We start from the raw sequence: 10,170 nt of genomic DNA, 5'->3' as shown, positions 1-10,170 counted from the left end.
AAAATTTCACTCCATGATCAAATTATTATCTTAGGTGGCAAAATGACGATTTTTCCCTTAAATATCAAAATTTCTAATTTTACCCCAAATGAACCCTCGAACTCCGAACAATCATTTTTAGTCATTCCTGGACTATAAAATATTAAATTTCATCCTACAATTCCTATTTGAACTAGTTCGAGGTTAAATCAACTCAAGTGTACCATTAGGTACAATACCGAGTTTCGTCTATTCTTAGGTGCTTTTCCTAGCATAATAACATATTACTCAGTGCATGTATGTCATGACATGTATTTATAGGGTCGGGTTTTACAAGTAGAGACAAATGTATTGTCCCGATGATAAGCAAAGAAGACTTGAGACTTTTAAGTTTCATATTCATTAATTGGTCAAGTCATGATATTAATTGGTCACTTTCCTTAAAATTGCTTAAAACTAGAGAAGATATAAACCAAATAAAATATGAAAAAATTAAAAATTATATGTGTAATTTTTAAAAATTAACTATTTACTTTTTTTAGAAAATTGACTAATTACTTTTGTATCTAAATATTTTTTAATTTTTGAATAATTAATAATAAACATATCAAAACTCTTTAGTTTAATAAAACTAGCAATTCCTTATCTATGTTGGAATTTGATTAGTTTTATCATAAAAAAGTAATCATGAGTTGAGGTCCAATTCATAGTGCTTAAGTTGAGTCCAAAAGGAAAAGTATAAGAGTTTTCACCATTTCTCACTCACTTGGTTTTTATCGGATGTTGTACTCATTAATACTCGATCAATTCCACACCCACTAACTTCCTTTCACCTACTTCATCCCAACAGAGCGGAGTTCGGCACTTCCTTCCATACAAAGCCTCGTATGGTGCCATCCCAATACTAGACTGAAAACTGTTATTATACGCGAACTCCACCAATGGCAAATGTCTGTCCCAACTCCCAATAAAGTCAATGACACAAGCCCGTAACATATCCTCCAAGGTCTGGATAGTCCTCTCTGACTGACCATCCGTCTGTGGGTGAAAAGCAGTGCTAAATTTCAATTTGGTTCCGAGAGCTTCTTGAAATTTCGGCCAGAATCGAGAAGTGAATCGAGGATCTCGATCTGACACTATAGAAACGGGAACTCCATGTAGCCTCACAATCTCATCTATATAGAGCTGAGCCAGCTTCTCAATAGAGTATGTACTATGGACAGCTAAAAAGTGAGCGGACTTAGTCAACCGATCTACGATCACCCAAATCGCATCCTTTCCCCTCTGTGTCCGCGGCAATCCCAAAACAAAATCCATAGTTACATGCTCCCATTTCCACTCGGGAACAGGTAAAGACTGAAGTGTACCTGCTGGCCTCTGATGCTCCGCCTTAACTTGCTGACATATGAGACACTTTGCTACGAATTCTGCTACGTCTCGCTTCATACCCGGCCACCAATAATTCTCCCTGATAGTCCTATACATCTTGGTGCTTCCGGGATGCAATGCATAGGCAGATGAATGGGCTTCTTCCATGATCGCTTGTCTCAACTGGTTTCCCTCAGGAACACAAACTCGATTTTTAAACATCAAGACGTTATCCTCTCCAAATCTGAACTCACTAACTCCCCCATCGGTCAGTTTTTGAATTTCTTTTCTTAACTCATCATCAGACCTCTGAATGTCCTTGATCTGATTAAGTAACGAAGGTCGCACAATGAAGTTTGCCAATAAGGATCCATCCTCACCATTTCTCAACTGGACCCCAAGAGATTTCATCTCTATTAATGCTGAAAAATAACAACTCTGAAGTGCTGCTAAAGACGATGAAGACTTACGACTTAAGGCATCAGCTACAACGTTCGCCTTTCCCGGATGATAGTCTATCACCAAGTCATAATCTTTTATCAACTCCAACCATCGCCTTTGCCTCAAATTAAGCTCCTTTTGGGTGAGCAAATATTTTAAACTCTTATGATCCGTAAATATCCGACAATGCTCACCATACAAGTAATGCCTCCAGATTTTTAAAGCAAACACCACTGCTGCTAACTCTAAATCATGGGTAGGGTAATTTGCTTCATGCCTCTTTAGCTGTCTAGAAGCATAAGCCACAACTTTTTCATCCTGCATCAATACGCACCCTAACCCCAACTTTGAGGCATCACTATATACTACAAATCCCTTACCATTAACAGGAAGTGTTAAAACGGGAGCGGAGGTTAACCGGTTCTTTAGCTCCTGAAATTGATTCTCACAAACATCATCCCACACAAACTTAACTCCCTTACGAGTTAGACGGGTCAAAGGAGCTGCTATTAAGGAAAACCCCTGAACAAACCTCCGATAATAACCGGCTAATCCGAGGAAACTACGAATCTCCGTCACTGTCTTAGGTTGCTCCCATTGTAAAATTGCCTCTACTTTCTTAGGATCAACATATATTCCAGTTCTCGATACTACGTGTCCCAAGAATACCACTTCCTGTAACCAAAACTCACACTTCGAAAACTTTGCATACAACTGTCTTTCCCTCAAAGTTTGTAATACTATACGCAAGTGGGCAGCGTGCTCATCATTATCTCTCGAGTAAACCAGTATGTCATCAATGAACACAATAACAAACTTGTCCAGGTAAGGGTGGAACACCCTATTCATGAGATCCATAAAAGCTGCCGGTGCGTTAGTTAACCCGAAAGGCATGACCAAGAACTCATAATGACCGTACCGAGTCCTGAACGCTGTCTTGGGTACATCTTGTTCTTTAATCCTCAACTGATGATACCCAGACCTTAGATCAACCTTGGAAAACACTGTAGCTCCCTGTAATTGATCGAAAAGATCATCAATCCTCGGTAACGGATACTTGTTCTTAATGGTCATTCTGTTAAGCTGTCGGTAATCGATACATAACCGAAGTGTACCGTCTTTCTTTTTCACAAATAAAACCGGTGCTCCCCATGGAGATATACTAGGGCGTATAAAACCCTTGTCCACCAACTCTTGCAATTGTACTTTCAACTCCTTCAACTCTGCCGGAGCCATTCTATATGGAGGGATAGAAATAGGTGCGGTACCCGAAAGTAAATCAATAGGGAACTCAAGCTCTCGATCAGGAGGCAGTCCCGGTAAATCATCAGGAAATACATCAGGAAACTCACTTACTATCGGGACATTCTCTAACTTAGGTTCCCCCTTTGAAGTATCAATCACGTATGCCAAATAAGTCGAATACCCTTTCTGCACTAATTTCGAAGCTTTGATGGCCGAGATTACACAGGACGGTAATACTCGGCGTTTCCCTACAAACACAATCTCTGCTCCCTCCGAATTTCGGAGAATAACTTCCTTTCGGAAACAATCCACGTTCGCCCGATGTGCAGTTAACCAGTCCATACCCAATATTAGATCAAAATCCAAGATCTCTAGAGGAATTAAGTCACCCCTAAATTCTTCCTCGCCTACCCTTACCCCACAGTCTCTATAACAACTATTTCTAACTAACTTTTCTCCTAAAGGGGTGTGAATTACAATTTCTTCCTCTAATGGTGACAAGTTTCTATCAGCAATTGATGCAAATGTGGTGCTCACATAAGACCTATCTGAGCCAGAATCTATCAAAACATAAGCATCTTTATCAAATAAAGACATAGTACCTGTCACTGCTCCAGGTCGGACTTCTGCCTCATCTTCCGTCACAGCGAAAACTCTTGTCGAGGTACGAGTCTGTGGTCTCGAAGGTGGATGTGCCGGGGTATTACTCTCCACACCGGACCGTATGGCTACTCCCTGTCTCGGTGGCAACCTAGAAGAATCTCTCCTCTGTATATCAGTGCGAGCTGGTGAAGATGATGCAACTACCGTGGCTCGTCATAACCGTGGGCAATTACTCCTAATATGATCCGTTTGTCCACATTGGAAACATCTTGTTGGCTCTCTACATAGCCCACTATGATAATTCCCACAATTTCTGCATCTGTCAAAACCTCCGAAACTCCTCCCAGAACCAGTCATAGCAGATCTGCTAAACCTCGAAGGTCTCTGTTGTGATGGTGGAAATGGAGGTCGAGGAGATGTCACGGAAACAGAAGTAGTACTCCCTGAAATCGCTGAGTCCTTGCCTCTTTTTACTGGCTGACTAGAAGACATACTAGGATTCCTCCTTTTTGCAAACTCAGTCCGAATCCTCCTATTCTCAGTCGCGAGCTTCTCAGCTCGTAAAGCCATCTGTACCACCTCCTTATGCGGCTCCCTACCAGTCACTGTCATCCGCTCTCTAATCTCATTACGGAGCCCTTCCTCGAAATAACTGGCCTGATCCTGCTCAGATTTCACCAGATCTGGTACATATAACATTAACTCGTTAAAACGAGTCTCGTACTCCTCTACAGTTAGATTTCCCTGTTTCAAACTCAGAAATTCTCTCTTCTTTTCTTTCTGATGGAAATAAGTGAAATACTGACCATCGAATTCCCTGAGAAAATCAGACCATGTCTGAGCAGTAGCGGAACGGGACTTCACCGAATTCCACCAAGTACGAGCCCTCTTCTGTAATAATCTCGTAGCCACCATCAGCTTCATGTCGTCGTCTAATCTCATATCAGAGAGAGTCTCTGAAACCTGATTAATCCAGTCCTTTGCCCTCGTGGCATCCAACTCACCCGTGAAAGATACACAACCCAATTGCCTAGCCTCCTTCAGCTTCTTGGAAATGGATACATCCTGTACTGGTGGTGGAACTAAAGGAGTAGTTGGAGGCACTACAGGTGGAACTTGACCAGTCTGAGCTTGACCAGCCATTGCTGCAAAAAAAGCTGCCAATGCTTGTGCTGCCTCAGTAGGCATGGCGGGAATACCCGTAGGTGGTTGAGGAGATGGAGGATGTGGAGGACTATCGGCCTGCTCAGCAGCAGGTGCTGCCCGAATGGTAGATGCAGCTGATTCCTCCTCTACTATATTTGGCTGATGATGTTGGGAACGACATTTTCCCCTCCCAACCGATCTAGTGAGAGGTGGACGTCCGCGTCGAGGAGGCATGGTAATCTATAAAAAAAATACGAGCAAGTTTAGGTAACCTTAAGCTCTATATGCAAATGCATGCATTCTATTCAACCTAACCTAACTTAACTTAATCCGGGGCCACACTGATATTGTAAATTTTTAAAACAACTTTAAAACTAAAAACTTTGATCTTTAAAACCAAAAGCTCTGATACCAATCGAATTGTCACGACCCGAAACCTCCCTCAGGCCCATGACAATCGCCGCGACGTCCCGATTGACACTCATTATCCGGAATGCCAACCGGAACCCCGCAAGGCTTACATATCAGTTTCTTTCCTTTCTTGTGAGCAATCATTGTTAGATATCGAGTCTTTAGAGAATATATACTATTTTAGATCAAAAACAATCAAAATAAAATTTTCGCCACACAGGGGTATTTTGGTCATTTTTTTCTCAAAAATTTCAAAACTGGCTAAAACGTAATATACAAGTACAAAATACATAATTCATATTCAAAATGAGTTTAAAAGTCTAAAATCTTCATTTAAAACGAAATTACGGTTATTTGAATAAAATAAGAAAATAAAAGAAATATTAAGGGAAATATTCTATTTTCTTATAAAACAATATTTATAAAGTTATACGTGAATAATTTTTATAGCGTAAAAGCTAAATAAATTTATACATACTGAAATACAGTAAGCCAAAATATTTAATTTAATTTACAATAACCAGAGGGCCCCCGAATAAACAAAAGTAAAGAGGACTGTGAACCTACGATTTGGAAAATGCAGATCCAATAGTAGTCCTCGATGAGATCAGCTATCTACAGTCTATACTGAACCTGAAATGGGTGGAAATGAGTTGGGTGAGATTTTGCAATCCCAATGAGTAAACAGACATTATCATAAATATCTAAAGGCGAGTAAAATGGAGGCAAGTTTAAACAATAAATTTCAACCCATTTCATAATGTTTTCAATTTATTTCTTAAACCATAAAATATTTGTAATTTACCAAAACAATTGTTAAGGCTTATGTCTTTTATAAAAACAAGGCTCAAGCCAAAACTAATCCTCGGGGATACCTTGGCCGAGGCATCTAACCGAGTCCGCCAAGGGTGTTAAAATATTCACACGTGAAACACATTTTTATTTTTAAAACCAGCCGTTCCTTGGCGTTGGCCGAGTTACACATTCACGTGGGGGTTCGACGTGAAGTGAACTCTAATACTACCCCAGGAGTTACCCTCCTCGCCTCTACAACCGGAGTAACTATATAACTGGGTTTACCGTGCCCCTCTAATAGGCAGTCCACGGAAACCCGTCACTGCAGTGACTAACCCACCAATTTTAATAAAATTTCGACAATATAACGTGGCTTTTATTTATTTATCCAGCCTGCATAGTAAAACAACTTACATAAATTTCTCAATGCATTCACAAAATATAGCCACATATACTCATTTCTCATAAGCCATTCCTAGGAAAATATATATTTTTCAAGTCAATTTGTAGCCTCCAATTACTCAATTTCATAATCAATATAATATATTTTTATTTGTCACATTTATTCCTAAAACATCAAAAATCTCGTTTTAATCTCGTTCTCATTTCATAAAATACATAAAGGGCATTTAAAAATAAACTCTAGATAATTTACAATAATAATAAGTTTACTCACCGTTTGTACAAAATAAAAGCTTTCTAAGCGCCCCGATCACTACTCGTCGGGTACGACTTCTTTGCCTTTTCCGGAAGGCTCTCCTCCTAGACACATTACAAAAATTTACACAATTCATCACATTGATGCTAAATCACTATATAATTAACTTAAATCCTATACTAATGCATGGTATGAAATGCAATAGCCTAAAACGACTTAAATGCGGTATTAACCTATTTTTGGCACTTTGCCCGATAAATTGCTAACGCGCTCCATTTTAGCTCTAAATCATCCCATTCTCTCTCCAACATTTCTAACCATTAAATATCAGCCAATAACCTTCTAAAAACAACAAAATCAGCTCACTCCCTTCCTTGGAAAATTCGGCCAAAAATGGGACATTAACTCGGTAAATTTTCTACTTTGTTTTTCTATCACGTTTAATCGTTTTTCATCATTTTCTCTTCATTTCCCTTAGAATAAAATCAATTCATCATCATTGTACAGCATTGAGCATCCAGCCAAGAGTGGGTATTGTGAAAATTTAATGATTTCTTGCCCAATTTAATTTCTAAACACATTTAACTAACTAAAACTATCAATTTAACTAAAAATCAAAACCTAAAAATTTCAATTTCTCTCTCCTAGAATTTCGTCCAGCCCTTGATATCACTTTTTGATCTCTCTCCTCAAGCATGCTAAATGGAAATAAAGGCATAGGAAAGGTAGGAATCAAGCTAAAATCGAAAAATCTTACCGTTAGACGCGTAAACGGTCGAAAACCGCGAATTTCTCTTTGAATTTTCTTGTTTCTCTTTGGTTTTTCTTTTCTTCTTCCTTTCCTCTCTATTTCCTCTGTTTTTCTTCCTTATGGCCGGCCAGCCCTCAAAATTTGGGTTTAAATGGCTGACTTTTCATTAAAATAATATTATTTCATTAAAAAAAATGCCATGTGTCACTTTCCCATTGGCCCATTTTTAAAATTTCATCCATTTGTTTCCAAATTTTCACCATACACTTGTCTCATATATTCATAGCTTAGATAAAATTCTCAGACTCATCCAAAGTCTCGGTGGAGTAATTTTTGCAATTTACACTTTTGCCCCCGTAAAAGTCAAAAATTACATTTTTGCCCCAAAAATTGAAAAATTGCCCATAGACATATTTTTCATCCCTTATACTCATACCATTCTCCAATTTGTCAAATTTGATCAAAATTCTCTCAAAATCGCAAATTTTGTCAATGGGTGGCAAAATTACGATTTTGCCCCTACACTCCAAAAATCACCAGAATTAAAACTTTTTCACTTCCTATCATTAAATTATACTCCAAATAGTTAATCTTGGTCAAAAATTTTACTCCATGATCAAATTATTATCTTAGGTGGCAAAATGACGATTTTGCCCTTGAATATCAAAATTTCTAATTTTACCCCAAATGAACCCTCGAACTTCGAACAATCATTTTTAGTCATTCCTGAACTATAAAATATTAAATTTCATCCTACAATTCCTATTTGAACTAGTTCGAGGTTAAATCAACTCAAGTGTACCGTTAGGTACGATATCGGGTTTCGTCTTTTCTTATGTGCTTTCCTAGCATAATAACATGCTACTCAGTGCATGTATGTCATGACATGTATTTATAGGGTTGGGTTTTACAATTCTACCCCCCTAAAAATAAAATTTTGACCTCAAAATTTCACTTACCAGATTCAACAAATAGATGCGGGTATTGGTTCCTCATCTGATGCTCTACTTCCCATGTCATTTCCTCCATTCGAGCATTTTTCCACAATACTTTGACCATTGAAATACTCTTGTTTCTCAGTACTCGATCCTTTCGATCCAAGATACTCACAGGTTGTACCTCGAACTTCAAATCGTCATGCAACTCGATCGAAGGTGCTTCGAGGACGTGAGAGGGATCTGGTACATATTTCTTAAGCATGGAGACATGGAAAACGTTGTGGATCCGATCTAACTCCGGAGGTAATTCTAACCGATAAGCCACTGGTCCAATCCTTTCAATGATTCGGAATGGTCCAATATATCTCGGGTTGAGCTTTCCCCTCTTCGCAAATCGAATCACACCTTTCATTATCCAATAAAACACCATAATTTATCATGATAGTATAATCAATAAGATTTAATACTTCAAAGTATTCAAATTATTACCTTTCCAAGGAGAAACCTTAAGAAAAACTTTATCATCGATCTCAAACTCCAAGTCTTTTCTCCGTTTATCTGCATAGCTCTTCTGCCTATCCTGGGCTACCTTTAGCCTCTCTCGTATAACCTTGATCTTGTCATTAGTTAGCTCGATCAATTCCACACCCACTAACTTCCTTTCACCTACTTCATCCCAACAGAGCGGAGTTCGGCACTTCCTTCCATACAAAGCCTCGTATGGTGCCATCCCAATACTAGACTGAAAACTGTTATTATACGCGAACTCCACCAATGGCAAATGTCTGTCCCAACTCCCAATAAAGTCAATGACACAAGCCCGTAACATATCCTCCAAGGTCTGGATAGTCCTCTCTGACTGACCATCCGTCTGTGGGTGAAAAGCAGTGCTAAATTTCAATTTGGTTCCGAGAGCTTCTTGAAATTTCGGCCAGAATCGAGAAGTGAATCGAGGATCTCGATCTGACACTATAGAAACGGGAACTCCATGTAGCCTCACAATCTCATCTATATAGAGCTGAGCCAGCTTCTCAATAGAGTATGTACTATGGACAGCTAAAAAGTGAGCGGACTTAGTCAACCGATCTACGATCACCCAAATCGCATCCTTTCCCCTCTGTGTCCGCGGCAATCCCAAAACAAAATCCATAGTTACATGCTCCCATTTCCACTCGGGAACAGGTAAAGACTGAAGTGTACCTGCTGGCCTCTGATGCTCCGCCTTAACTTGCTGACATATGAGACACTTTGCTACGAATTCTGCTACGTCTCGCTTCATACCCGGCCACCAATAATTCTCCCTGATAGTCCTATACATCTTGGTGCTTCCGGGATGCAATGCATAGGCAGATGAATGGGCTTCTTCCATGATCGCTTGTCTCAACTGGTTTCCCTCAGGAACACAAACTCGATTTTTAAACATCAAGACGTTATCCTCTCCAAATCTGAACTCACTAACTCCCCCATCGGTCAGTTTTTGAATTTCTTTTCTTAACTCATCATCAGACCTCTGAATGTCCTTGATCTGATTAAGTAACGAAGGTCGCACAATGAAGTTTGCCAATAAGGATCCATCCTCACCATTTCTCAACTGGACCCCAAGAGATTTCATCTCTATTAATGCTGAAAAATAACAACTCTGAAGTGCTGCTAAAGACGATGAAGACTTACGACTTAAGGCATCAGCTACAACGTTCGCCTTTCCCGGATGATAGTCTATCACCAAGTCATAATCTTTTATCAACTCCAACCATCGCCTTTGCCTCAAATTAAGCTCCTTTTGGGTGAGCAAATATTTTAAACTCTTATGATCCGTAAATATCCGACAATGCTCA

The 10,170-nt window shown here is 39.3% G+C and overlaps 1 long non-coding RNA gene across 2 annotated transcripts; it reads right to left on the bottom strand.

Annotated features, from left to right (window-relative positions):
• Positions 1–5,723: 5,723 nt before the first annotated feature.
• LOC148764610 (uncharacterized) lies at positions 5,724–8,730 on the bottom strand. Of its 2 annotated transcripts, none has more exons than XR_016024164.1 (3): positions 8,357–8,730; positions 6,665–6,750; positions 5,724–5,826 (listed from the first exon to the last, which is right to left on the bottom strand). It is a non-coding gene; the product is annotated as an uncharacterized LOC148764610 (long non-coding RNA). The 2 variants fall into 2 exon arrangements; XR_016024163.1 differs by lacking the exon at positions 8,357–8,730 and adding an exon at positions 7,404–7,526.
• Positions 8,731–10,170: the final 1,440 nt, after the last annotated feature.

This window comes from Theobroma cacao, chromosome 1 (assembly GCF_053813885.1).
Source record: "Theobroma cacao isolate CCN51 chromosome 1, ASM5381388v1, whole genome shotgun sequence".
NCBI classification, from domain to species: domain Eukaryota; kingdom Viridiplantae; phylum Streptophyta; class Magnoliopsida; order Malvales; family Malvaceae; genus Theobroma; species Theobroma cacao.
The sequence above is the reverse complement of the archived record's forward strand: the minus strand, read 5'-3'. Positions and strand labels throughout refer to the sequence as shown.